This window comes from Paramormyrops kingsleyae, chromosome 9, assembly GCF_048594095.1.
Source record: "Paramormyrops kingsleyae isolate MSU_618 chromosome 9, PKINGS_0.4, whole genome shotgun sequence".
Classification (NCBI taxonomy): Eukaryota; Metazoa; Chordata; class Actinopteri; order Osteoglossiformes; family Mormyridae; genus Paramormyrops; species Paramormyrops kingsleyae.
Window position 1 is genome coordinate 31,146,984 of NC_132805.1, and position 14,218 is coordinate 31,161,201.

A 14,218-nucleotide genomic window follows, 5' to 3' on the forward strand; every position below is an offset into this window, starting at 1 on the left:
AGAAGTTGATTTGAAGACAAGCGACTGGACTGCAATTGCTACACAAAAGGTTTCTCGTTTCAACCTCTGAAAAAGGACGTCATAAATAATGTACGCTGAATTCGTACAACCTGAAACCGTAAGAAAAATAAGGAGCACACTGCACATTTGTGCAATTATTAATTTAAAAAAAATCTAAGCGTAAATTCTAAAAGCCCAAATTAAAATTACATTTAGCGATTAAAATCTAATCCATCACCATGATTTGTGATAACTTCCTGTTCCCATTATACATCTTCCAGGACCGAATTAGCTTCCCGTCAGATAACCGCTACATCGGCTTCGCTTCCCTGGATTATTCACAGCGGCTGCATGAATACGTAACGTAATTAACGATTTCGTTAATGTGACAGCTCAGATAGCGATCGGATATGTAACAGAGCTCCTGAGAGCAGCGGGGATATTTACAGACAGTTTTATAAATTTGAACCCCAGAAATTTCAGTATTTAACATGCTGAGGAAAACAAAGAAAGATAATCTGTACCCATCGCTTCTGTTACGGCTTTGAGGCTCCACAGTGTCTCTCAGACTATTTTCATTAGCGGCATATCTACACACATCTCGAAAGGTAAACTGCGCTGCCTCGGAGCCACTTTAGTGGGCGATTACGCCCCAAGGTGAGTGTGTTTATCCGGCGGCCGAGGCAGACAATTGAAATTGATTTTTCCCCAGAGCCAACGGCTGGGGTTGAATTAACCGGGCGCCTCTGGGCTGGAGAAACTAGCGGGCAACTGAAAGCGTTTGCAGTCAGGCACTACTAACGTGACACCGGGCCTGAATGCAAACGGCGAAATGTGCAAATCCCGTTTTCTGCGAAAAAATTAAGCCACTGTGTTTGCTGACAGAATGAATTAAACATTCAATCAAAACACAAGTACAAAAAACAATAAATAGAATTGAAGTAAGATAGATAGAAATAACATCACCCATATAAAGAAATATGTAAATGTATAAATAAAAGTGGAACATCAAGATTTAGGGTACAAACAAACAGCTTTGGGTGTGCAAATAAGCTTATGAAGTCAATTATTTAATGTAAGGTATATAATGGCTAAATTTTCATGTGTCTGGATGCCTGGAATATTTTAAAATGCTGTGTGATTGGACTTTGTATGCCATCCCGTATTGCAAGGGTTTCTTCCAACATTTCCAAAATTTGTGGTTAGGCAAATAGGCATCTCTAAAGTACACAACATATGTGCAGCGGTGGGTAATTCAGGTCTAGAGAGTGAAAGTACAGAAGAGAATTTTGTTTTAACTGACCTGTTGATTATAAAGAGTCAAAGAGTACTCAACTGGTTGGTTGAAACAAAGTCCTGGTCTGAACTGGTCTACTCTCTGGACCTGAACAACCCATCTCTGCATGTGTGCGCCCAGTGATGGAATGGCATCCCATACGGCAGGGGTCTCCAACTCCGGTCCTGAGAGCTACTATCCAGTAGGTTTTCTGTCCCACTTGGCTTCTGATGAGCCACACCTGTTCCTGGTATTTACCTTAGAACAGGTGTGGCTCATCAGAAGCCGGGTATGATAGAAAACCTACTGGACAGTAGCTCTCCAGGACCGGAGTTGGAGACCCCTGCCATACGGGGTGTTCGTGGGATAGGCTCCAGGCCCACCATGACCCTATAGCGCAGTGTTTCCCAATCCGGTCCTCCGGGACCTACAGACAGTCCACGTTTTTGCTCCCTCCCAGCTCCCGAGCAAAAATGTGGACTGACTGTGGGTCCCTGAGGACTGGACTGGATAAGGGGTTACAAGGAAAACTGCTGCCACAATAGCCAACTAAAAGAATATAACTTCAAAAAAGTGACTGGCGGTGTCCTATGGGAGCCCAGTGTCATTTTTCACAGCGAACTCCAGATTTATGTAGGTGGAGAGCAGAGTCATAAATGCTCGTCTAGACTGTCTCCCAACTCTGCACAGGATTCAGTCCCAGTTGTTGAGGGATCTATGGAAGACTGTGAACTCATTCTGCTTGCATCCGAGATGACTATTTGAACAACACACTCCTGGTCGTTCAGGAACCTGTTTGCCTTGGACCACACAGTCCCGGTAGGAGAGAATCCCTGCAGATGTCAGAGATGAATGCTGATAGGAAGAGAATACAAACATCTTTACAGATTCCGGCTGGGAATGGAAAGAGGACCGCTTGGCTTCGCTGGGAAACATACCCTGTGTTCTTAAGACCCGACTATAAGCATTTACTCTTCACAATGATAGTCCAGGTCTATGTATATTTGTGAGATCCAAACTACGTGATGCTGGGATTATGGGAAGACTCATGGCTTTATTATGGGATTCCCTTTTCAGGGTTAAATGGGAGGAGGGAGGATATGGAGGAAACCACCGCCATTTAAGTAAACAGACATAAACACGGACACTTCAACAGAGATTAAATGATATCGGGTGCATTGGTTAGCCCTGTTGCCTCAAACTTCGGCAACCCCATACTGAGTCTCTGCCCCAGCTTTGTGTGTGTGGAGTGTGCAGCATGCCATGGTCAACTGGAGTTGACAATGTCTTGTATTTTGTTTGACTACTTATGGTTGACGTTAGGGCTGAGTAGTGGTTAAGGTTGTCATTGTTGGGATTAGGGTTTTCCAATAGAAATGAATGGACGGTCCCCACACAGATATGAAAATAAAAGTGTTTGCATGTGCGCATGCCCTATCATGGCATGTTGGCCCCCCATCCTCCCTTGTGCTCGTAGTTTCCAGGCTCTTGACCCCTGTGGCCCTGCATAAGACTGGGTGGATGGGTGGATTTTGCTCTTGCCAGCTGATTTCCAGGAGCGCAGTTGGCTCATTAGTAGGGGAAGCCGACAACATTGTATATCAAATACAGAGAGGTTAACCTGGCTGAATCCCGGACAGCTGAATGTTGGTAATGTGCTATCTGCCTCACTTATGTGTTGGTTTGGATTTGGAAGAGAAGCAGACGTATCAGCGGTAGAGACGACCAGTGCACCCCGCCCTGGAGTGAATGCAAGAAGAACAAAAATAAACCTCACCTAGACTTATTCAAGGTGTGAAGCCATTTTTGAATAGTTAAGTTGGAAGAGTTTCAGAGATACAGACTCCAGCAATGCCAGATTGTAAAAAGTGGACTTCCAGACAGCTGAAACTGCAAGGTCAGAAGATTTCCAGTGGGGGGCTAAGAGTAGCTTAGCTGCAATGGATGCTGATATCAGAAAACCTTGCTGGATGTGAGAGAGAAAAAGAGAGGAGATCCAGGAGGAGGACTTTGGGGAATAAAGAAATAAGGAAGGAGAGAATCATGGAGGGACGAAAGTGTCTGCTAAATAGAATGTAATGTGGGTGGGGCTGCTCCCTTCCTCGGCTCCCTTCCTCGGCTCCCTTCCTCTGCACCCTTCCTCTGCTCCCTTCCTCTGCTCCCTTCCTCTGCTCCCTTCCTCTGCACCCTTCCTCTGCACCCTTCGTCGGCTCCCTTCCTCTGCACCCTTCCTCTGCCCCCTTCCTCTGCACCCTTCCTCTGCCCCCTTCCTCTGCACCCTTCCTCTGCTCCCTTTGTCGGCACCCTTCCTCAGCACCCTTCCTCGGCTCCCTTCCTCTGCTCCCTTCCTCGGCTCCCTTCCTCTGCTCCCTTCCTCTGCTCCCTTTGTCGGCACCCTTCCTCGGCTCCCTTCCTCTGCTCCCTTCCTCGGCTCCCTTCCTCTGCTCCCTTCCTCGGCTCCCTTCCTCTGCTCCCTGGGACTCACACCTGACTGCTGCATCATTTCTTCAGAGAGCCCAGTTGTAAACTTGGGAGTCCCACTGAACTTTCACACATCATTTGCATGCTGTTTACAAAATGCTGGAATGGTGACCTTTCCGAGGTCACTTCCTCTTTCGGTACGGCCCTGGTGTGCACACATACAGAACACCTTCTGCATACATTATACTCACGGATCAGTCAGTTCTCCATTTTGAGTCGATACACATTGACGGCATCCAAAACAGAATCTAATTCAGAGTAGTTACCATTGGCATTTCAGGTTACGCTCTGCTTCTCTTGAGGTTCCTACCTCTTGCCATATCAATGGGGGGCGGAGCAAAACAGCAGTGTTCTACTTCCATAGGCTGTCTCATGGCTGACTGACTCATAGACCTCACTCCCTTGAGTGACTAACATTCACAGGCCACACCCCCAAGTACATTAAAATGTATCAGAAGCTGGTTTAATATAATCTCACTGAAGAATTTCAGCGAGGAGTGTATTCTGAGCTCATAATGGTTTACACTAACAGAAGGTAGAAAATTGATTAAACTACACACAGAAGACTGCGAGTACTAAAGCAGTGTGACTTGAGCAAATGGATCCTAAATTGCACATGTATAACTTTGGTGGAAGAAAACTAAGCTGCTTTTCACCAAACAAAAATTTTTATTACATTGCTCTCTTTGGCTAGATAAAACCAACACGGCATAACCAGCTTAAAAAAAAATGCAAACAAATTAATCTCCCTGTCAAGGATACAGTCCAAACACAAAACACCACTTCACCCACGAACGATGGAACAGCAACAGGACTAAAACACTATTATTCTACTAGTGAAAAACAAAGACAGGGTCTTTAGAGTATCTTGTTCAATCAGTAAGATCCAGCACATCTCTCTGAGGAAGATGAGACTCGAGAGGGCAAGAGAACACACAGGCGATCGTGCTCTATTAAAAGAGAAGCTCCCACCTTCAGCTGGAAAATACACCTGAAAAATCATCGCGGCTCTCAGGCGGCTGCTATAGGAGATCCTTAATCGCCTGTAGCTAACAGGCTGTCCAGCCCTTTCTCTGAAATGTTACCGGGGCTCCCACTAAGACCACGCCTTCACACGCCACCTCGGCACAGACCGGCGCTTTAAAGACAAATGAGTTTGAAAATGAGCTGCTCTGTGGCCACATGCCACTGAGGTCCAGACACCACAAAAGGACAAAGCAACCCTGAAACCTAAAAAGGAATACGCCAGGGTGCCTGAAGAAGATAAAATATGACCCTTCGGCAAGTTTTTTCAGAGATTTATATAAGAGATTATTTACTGGCTCGCAAAATTGAAGTGCTTGAAGTACAATCTTAAGCACTATACAAAGGGCAGGCTGATGAGTGTAATGACGGTATAAACCCCTCGTTGTCTCAGCAAATAAATGCTTTGTGTCGCAGGGGCGTGGAGGAAGAGGTGTCTATCACATTGCTAGGAAATTATGGCTTTTACGGTCATAGGAGGCCAAGGTGCTGGGCGAGTTTTTATCATCGCTTTGTCTCAGTGGCGCAGAGGAGGCGACGAGGACGGCCTCCAGAGAGGAGGTGCTGCGGGGCTGGAAGTCCAGGCTCCCCTGATGCACCGCAGCCCTGAAGCGGCACAGCCAACAGCCTTAGGCTGGGGGGGCAGGTAGGGGGGAAGGTCACTAGTGAAGCTTTTCAAAGCCAGCAGGCTTAAAGTGTAACAGGAGGGAAGCAGGAAGTTAGTGAAAACAGGCGAGGACAAGAGTTGCGATAAAGTGCAATTTCATTACACGTTACGAAATCGTATTCGCCCCCATAGGCTGTACAAGCCAGTGCTAATGTACATTAGCACTGTGGTATGAAATCACATCAAAGGCAAAGCTACAATTCATCTCTGTAACGTCAGCAGAGAAGCACAACCAACTCTATACAGGAGAAAAAATACTCTGAACGTTGCCACAGGCCAAACGCTAACATGGCACCTCTTTCAGCTGATGTGAGATCAGTCGTGTACGAAAGAACTACCTCGGGAATAGAGGAATTAATATAGTTAAATAAAAGCCAATAGGATGGGGTCATTATCCACGTCCACGGGGCCCTGCCTCACATATACAGGTGCAGGAGCATGAGGAGCTCTGGAGACGTCTGATACACTGAGTTCATTTGTTTTTATACAGTTTTTCCCCATAATTGTGAAAGATACATATTCTCAGTGCTGCAGGATACACCCATGCTGTAGTGAGCTGGACGGGGTGCGAGGCAGGGCTGATTATTCACTCCCTGAGGAGTGTGGGCGGGCACGCTCGCTCGCTCGGGAGAGAGCCTGTGATCACAGGCCAACACACACCCACAGACGCAAACATGCGTTACTCTGCACACCAATACACACACAGGCATAATCACACACATTCAGTACACAAATACACAGACACAGACAAAAACACGTTAATTTGTGCACAATTACACACACAGACAAACACACATATTCAATACACAATCAGACGTAAACACATTACTCTGTACACAAATGCACAAGCACATCAATACACAGACACAAAGCTCAACCACAACACAGGCGAACACAGTGCTGGGTTCAGGTGCAGGCTGCCAGTCTGACTCACATCACACACGTCTTGGCTATACAAACATTCAGGTTAAGGTGGGCTGTGAAGGTCCTGCCTTTCTGAGCGACAGTCAAATGAATTCATGTGGCATTGCCCTCTCATTGGTGCTTCCAAAGTCTCCACTGTTAACCATGTGGTCGTATCTACTTCATACGTGTGAAAATACCATTATTATTATTATTTTATTATTTGTGATTATTTGTCATTGTTGACACACCACAGCACACAGTGCACAACAACGAAATGTGTCCTCTGCATTTAACCCATATGTGACTTTTTGTGACATAGCAGGGGGCAGCTAATTCAGCGCCCGGGGAGCAGTGCTTGGGGGCGGTACCTTGCTCAGGGTACCTCAGTGGTGTCTTGCTGGTCGGGGATTTGAACCTGCAATCTTCCGATTACGAGTGCGCTTCCCTAACCATTAAGCCACCACTGCCACATTACAAACACATCAAGTAGATTTATGCAACTTAACCTACATTCCACCAATCATGCATGGACAATTATAACCATCCACAGGGAGCTACGAATTATAATGGAGGCCATGCAGAGTGACTAAAGGAGAAGTTAGGGTTAGGGTCAGCATTAGGACCCAGGGGATGAGGCAAGCCAGCAGGTATTACCCCTTCTGCTGTCCTGTCAGGACAAGTGGGAGTCAAGCTGATGATGGCGAGGGGGGGGTGTCATTTTGCGGAAAGACCCGGCGTGCGAAAGCGGCTGGTGCACTTTCCATCACGTGGCAGGTGACAGACCTCAGGCTGGCGGTCTACCCGCAAATGAGACGCCTCTTCAGAAGCTCTCTGTCGGGCCCGAGACACGCGCTCACCGGGTACCTACGGATCCCGTCACAGGTTCAGAGAGGACATGGCAAGAGTGACAGCCCTTAGGGCTCATTTTCAGGAGCTGCAGAAAGTTGGCATGCCTCTTAAGCTAAGGGGTGGCGGGAAAGATGAGCCATCGAGGAGGGAGGGGAGGAAATCAACGCCAGAGAACTGGATCCTACAGCCCTGAAGAGCCGCTCACCAAGAGGCATGTTGCTATTCCAGCCCAAGCTTACGTACAACTCCACTGACGTGGATGCAGATCAGTAACATTTAGGATGTGTGCTGTTATCGTGCACATTATTCACTTTGCCATGGGTGTCTAAAGACATCAATCACTGATGTAGAGCAGGTTTGCTATTTATTGCATACAGTTTTTAACCTTAATATGACTTCAGCCAAACGTACCCTTTAACAGCCCAGCCATCTATCCATCAAGGGACGCCGTGGCATCATGCCAATCTGGTCAGACCACACCTCAGGTTCTATTTTTGTGAGATTTCCAGACAATCCCGAACCAGGTTGGACACACAATCCCTCTGACCTGTCCTGGGTGGCGTTTTGCTGTCCTGTCCAAAGGAATGACATTGACAGGTGTAGACAAGATGGATCATTCCTGGAGGCCAACATCTACTCTAAACAGCTCTGCATTTGTACAAAGCATGTGGATGTAGCTCTAATTAGCTTCCCCGGGAAAGCTGGGGCTGGAGAAGAGACTTGGTCCAGATTCTGACCTGGCATTGGATCGGTGCACTAGCTCTATTCCCTGGCATAGCTGGGTACATGAGAATATGCCCAATCTCCATGTGCTATGTGGATCTAGGGAATGGTTCCGACCGTGCGCCTCAACATATACCGTGGGAGAACAGGGTTCCACTGTGTGCTATTCAGTCATTCAATGAGTTTAGAGACAATCTTGGCAGCGGTGCGGAAATGGCGCTCAAGGTGACAGTTTTAAGGTTTCACGGTGATTCATCCCTATGGCAACAGCAAGACCGGCACAAACAGGGTGGACATGATGTACACCAGCTCACAATCATCAGACTACACGACACCTTTCAATATCTCAGTAGCTGAAGTGTCAAATCCCTGGAACAACCGGGGTTAAGGGCCTTGCTCAAGGATTCAATGACAGTTACTGTACTCAACTGCAGGGATTTGACCCAGCAACCTTCTGATCACAGGCACAATCTGCTGATACCCACCATCACCTCCCTTTTCAAATAATTTATTGACAGAAATAATAGGACTGTGAGATAATAAAACAGCCACTGGCTGCTTATATAGAGCAGCTACATTTTGAACTTTCCTTCCATTAAGGTATGAGGTCACGTCGGCAGTGATTATATGTGAATTTCCGGCTCTTTCTTCCGCGCAATCAATGTTGCGTAATATTACGTTAACCATTACTACTATCAGACGCTAACCCTGGTCTCTCAGGACGAAAAGGCAAACACAGCCAGACACACCCAGCGCTGTAAAATCTGTTTACTCAAAGATTTCAGAGAGGCATAGCTTTAAAAGAGAAAAAAAACTTGTAGATAAAGTCTTTTACATGGAAGCAGGGAAGCTTCCGGAAGCTGGCCCGTTCTGGGGTCCTGCCCCGGGGAGTTTGGTGAAAACACTGACCCTCGGAAGCAGAGAAATATGCCAGCATGAGAAAAGTCACCACAGCGGCGACTCTGCTGACCTGTTTCATTTTCCGGCATTCGGAGTTCAGCACTATTTTCAGTCACTTAAATTTAGCAGGAAAGCGCTTATTGATGCCAGAGGGAAGCAATGTGCCTTCTGCTGCTGCTGCTACGCTCTACAAAGCGACTCAGAGTAAAACACGCTGTCTGCTGAAATCCGGGGGCGGCACAATGCAGCGGCGCAGCCGAGTCGCGAGCGGGCGTCAGGAATGCTGGCTCTGTTCCAGCCTCCACGTTATTCAGGAATGTGCTCCCGTTCGCCGGGCCAGGCCAGACCGCAGGACCCAGACACGGGCTCCCCAGCTCCCATATCCCAGCAGCCTGGACATGGCCCCTGGAGGGCAGCCCCGCCACCGGGGACTCCCTCCCTGTTCTGGAGCTCTCTCACCACTGCGTCTCCTTGAATAAGGTTTATGAAACACAATGGTGCTTTATTTGCCTTTTGTAGAAGTGTGAGTACAGGTACATTGGAATGCCTCTTTCTGCATATCGCATCATGCTCTTGAGGTTTATTTTGGATATTTGGACACACACACACACACACACACCACAGGCAAAAGTAAAGCTTAGGGTTTATGCCGAGGATCAGCTGTCCATGAAGTGTGTAAGAGAAAGGAGTCTAAGGAGAGTTTAAAACACATTTTTCCCACGCTTCCCCAAGTGATGTTTAGCTCCTGACCTTGCAGTTCTTTTCACCTTATGTAAGGGGTCTTGGTCTTCTGCAAGGTTCTGGTACTGTAGCGAATGATTTTCGGGCTTCACCTTCCACAAAACTATCGGCCAATTAGTTTAATTTACATAACTGGAAAAGTAATGGAAGCTATAATCCAAGCAAAAATAGTAGATTACCTGGATTCAAATAACATTCTGAGGGATAGCCAACATGGATTTAGGAGAGGAAGGTCCTGTTTAACTAATCTTCTTGAGTTCTTTGAGGAAGCAACAAGAGAAATTGATCACAAAAAGGCCTACGATAGGGCTATTCAATTCAGGCCCTCGATTCCAAATCCAGGCCTTGTTATCAGGTCTCCCAGGTAGTTAGTTTAAAAATTACTGATTCTGATTGGTCAGAGGCTTCACACCTGGCTCACAGGTGAAGGAAAGCTGGAAAATCAGCAGGACTCGGCCCTTGAGGACCGTGAGTTGAATAGCCCTGGCCTACGATGTGATCTACTTAGATTTCCAGAAGGCCTTTGATTTTGTCTCCCACAAACAACTCCTGTTTAAGCTAAAAGCAGACAGGAAGCAGCGGGTGGTTATTAGATGTACAATGTCACAGTGGGCCGATGTTCATAGTGGGGTACCGCAGGGTTCAATTTTAGGACCATTATTGTTCCTAATTTACATTAATCATATTGACACAATATATACAGTAAACTGGTTAAATATGCAGATTTAATTACTGACTGGGCTGATATCTGAAATTTAATGTAGACAAATGTAAGATAATCCATGCAGGGAGCAGAAATATAAAGTACAGACATTTTATGGGTTCCACTGAAATAAAGGTAGCTGATTATGAGAAAGTCCTCGGTGTGTATGTTGATGCTTCCATGTCCCACTCTCGTCAGTATAGGGAAGCAATAAAAAAGGCCAATAGAATGTTGGGTTATATCTCTAGGTGTGTGGAGTTTAAGTCAAGGGAGATGATGCTAAGATTAGCTGAGCTGAATCTGTTCAGCCTCGAGCAAAGGAGACTAAAGGGGAGTATGATCCAGGTATATATAGATTCTAATACGTCTGGATGCTGTTCAACCAAATAGTTACTTCAATATTAGTTCAAATACAAGAACTCATGGCCATAAGCGAAAATTAGCAGGAGAACATTTTAATAAAAGAAACATTTTTCATTTTTGATAAAGCACTTCTTTACACAGCGTGTGGTTAGAGTATGGGATAGTCCTCCTGTTAGTGTAGCACAAGCTAAAACATTGGGTTCCTTTAAATCAGAGCTAGATAAGATTTTAACAACTCTGAGCTATTAGCTGATTTCTGTGTCCCGGTGCCATTTCCTGTTTTTTATAATCCTGGAACAGCAAATCAAATGAATCTCTCTATTAATTGAAAGATGAGGTGGCTATTTCATTCCCACAGCTCAGGTCTGTGGCTGACCCCGCCCTCAGTGCAGAAGCCTATTACCGCTTTGAAAGCCCTATCGGAGCGGCCTTTTGGGCTCAGTATGTGATACTCTAACCATTTTACAGGTTCTGTCTGCCAGCTGATGCTGCATCCATTATTTACTGCAGAACCAAAACGTCTCTGATCAGATGATACAATACAGGGATGCTCTGTTTCAACACGACTGACTGGCAGTCGACCTCAGGGAAAAGGCTTGTACCACAATGGGGTCTCAACAGTCAGATACTTAGATTAACTTTGTAAAAACCTTCACTGACCCAGGTCTGGCTTTTGCACATTAAAAACTTCAGCAGTCCAGCTGAACACAGGTAAGGTTGTATGCAGAGACCTAAACTGTTTATGTTGATGCTTAGAGTGGAAAATAGAGAGAAAATCTCTAATAAAAATGCTAACCTGATGCAATTGAAATGCAGAGGGGGGGCAGTGACTTAACCCAAAATAATTACACACTCTGCACACACTTTACGATTATTAAACAAGTGCATCATTACAGCACACACATACACTAACACACATACACTAACAGATCAACAACCCCCAGGAAACACGTACCATCCATCCACACACCATCACGCTGCTCTGCCAAAGTCGTTTTTCTGGCTTGCCTGTATTGACCTAAGCAGCTGGTTGGTCAGTGCGCTGGTTAGTCAGTGCGCTGGTTAATACGCCAGTCCCAGTGTCCTCTACTGCGGGGTTATTTTTAACCCTTTTTTGGATCTCAATTTTGTCTGCTAACAGCTAGGTAACAAACTAATGTACCTACTTGAAATACCGTGGCAAAGTTGCCAACTTGGCGTCACACAACACACAACCCAACCCAACATTCTTATGCCGCATTAGTGCACAGTCACCCACACAACCAGTCAAACGGATTTCAGAGGATTTGAAAATGTGCGTTAGAACGTGACTTTGATTTTAGTGAATTATGCCGGGCTGAATTATGTATTATGAATTAGTATTTCAAAGTGAAAAAAAAAATTAAAATAATTAAAATTAGGCCTTAATCTTCACTGAGGGAGCAGGATAGTCCATCTGAGGGGACGATGGCCCTTTATGTTCCCCCCTGCCCCGTGCCACCAGGTTCCACGACTGGGGGTTTAATTCTTGCCCCAGCTTCTGCGTAAAGCATCCATCTCCTATCTGCTGCTGTGCAGGGTCCTTCTCACTGTCTGAAGACACATGAATTAGGATAAATTTTTGCATCTGTAAATTCCAATATTGGGTTTATATCATAAACTACATGGACAGAAGTATTGGGACACCTAGCCATTACACCCACAGGAACTTTTATGACATTCCATTCTAAATCCATAGGTGTCAATATGTAGCTGGTCCCCCCTTTGCAGCTATGGGGATGGTGGCCTGTGGATCAGAAGGTCGCTGGGTCAAATCCCAGCAAAGAGAACAAGGCTCCGAACCCCAGTTGCTCCAGGGACTGGCTGACCCATCTTTCACAAGTGCGAGTTGATTTAGATAAAACTGTCTGATAAATAAATAAATGAAAATGTTCTTAAAACTAGACGGATGGATATATTATTGCAGCAGCATCTTCAGAAATTAGTCCAGCTGTACCTTTAAGGGTAACGTTCTGCATTTCACTCAGCCCTAACTGCCTTAATTATTTCTAAGTAATTATTTGGATGTTAAATCATCTCACCTAGATGCTAACTTCATTACCTTAAACCTGCAGGGAATCGGCCCTTTGAGGACCAGGGATGAGAAAGGGTGAAGCATTAGCTTAGCGAAAAGTGGGCTGCAATGCTGGGCAGGTTATTTCTGACATCATATTGTAATGCCTTCCCCAGGTGGGATGGCGAAAAAGTCACATGACCGGGAAATGTGGGGGAGGGGGAGTAAAGGGAGTGAAGACAAGGCTAACAAAAATGGGGGTCAAGGGAAGAATGAAAATGATACAAAAAGACAAAATGAAAGGGCTGCTTCAGGCTGCAGAGTTCAGCACCTGGTTCATGGAGAATTTTCTGGGAGTTGAACAAAATGCTTACGTGGCTACAAGCAGTTCAAAGTCTATAAAACAGATTAAAATAAATGTAGATTTAAAAACAAGCTTCAAGCTTTGTGTACTTGGTGTCTAATTGACTTAACCATCATCTTCGGCCCCCACTCAGGTGATTTATCAGAGCGAGCCGGACCGAGTCCCACCCCAGCGCTAAGAAAGGCTCCCATTGCCGATCATACTGTATCCGCACATCGAGTCGCGAACAGACGCTCAAGCGCACGACGCACCACAGAGGCTCGTACAGAACGAGCCAGCGACAAAAATGCGAGGTCAGTGGAGATGTTTATGACCTCGTTTCATAGGAGCCCCCCCCCCCCACACACACATACATGCACACGTGGCCTGTAGTCTCACTGTCCACTCATCAGTAGGTCTGCTTTCCTGTTCCTTACAGCCATTTCCTATTCCCCACTTCCTCTTTGGGCAGCGAGCACGCTTCTCGAAAGCAGGTACTAAATAAATACAGGGTTCAGTTTTTGTTTTTTTACTGCCCCCCCCCCCCCCCTCACAGGTTCTGTAGAGGCTCGACGAGGCCCTTGCTTTTGACCCTCACAGCCAGTGGGGCCGACCACATCCATCACAGTCAGCGGCTCGTCATTCGAACGACAGAGCTGTCTGATTCAGCTGCCGTCTCATCTCTCTGCGCCTGATAACCCGCAGGGAAACCGGGCAGCTTCCATTCCGTACCCCCCACGCTGACGGTCCCGATTTTACTCCACGGAAAGTGTGAAAGCTCCATTTCATGTTCACCTGCGGTGAGCAGAATTCCCCGCTGCCTTGTTTTGCTGCACATTTATTTCTCAGAATAGAACAGTAAGAGTGACAGGGGCCCAAAGTTACAGTCAGACTTCATTAAAGGTGATGAAAAAGCCTGAGTCACGATGCAAAGCCCCACAAATACTTAAAAAGAAGAAGAAATACTCCAACTGTACTCAATGACCTTACTCTACTCCAGAGGAGTGCAAACGTTACTAAGCTTAACCCTGCTGTCATTAGGGGCCTCTGCTTTGTTGTTGTATGTCGTGAACCATGCGACTCATATGGTTTAAAGCCACACTGTTTTTATGTTGTGTAAAGTGACAGTGAATTCCCTAATGTTGAGAAAGGACTTTGAATCAGTGAAGTAACATCAACCCAATAGGCTTCAGTTAATGTATTAATTAGTG

General features: G+C 46.0%; 1 protein-coding gene and 1 long non-coding RNA gene across 11 annotated transcripts in view; one reads left to right on the forward strand and one right to left on the reverse strand.

The window, feature by feature from the left end:
* Positions 1-14,218, reverse strand: part of LOC111844975 (F-actin-uncapping protein LRRC16A-like) — a 75,150-nt gene that overhangs the window by 56,636 nt on the left and 4,296 nt on the right. The window contains exon 1 of one of the 10 annotated variants that reach the window (XM_023814029.2): positions 525-697. The exons of the other annotated variants lie outside the window; for them this stretch is intronic. The gene's annotated coding sequence lies outside the window, so the exon portion shown is untranslated. Of the gene's footprint in view, positions 1-524; positions 698-14,218 lie in introns of those variants that run through there. 10 annotated transcript variants of the gene reach the window in all.
* On the forward strand, positions 5,321-14,174 carry LOC111845010 (uncharacterized). The gene is made up of 3 exons (XR_002838531.2): positions 5,321-5,426; positions 13,162-13,321; positions 13,564-14,174. It is a non-coding gene; the product is annotated as an uncharacterized lncRNA (long non-coding RNA).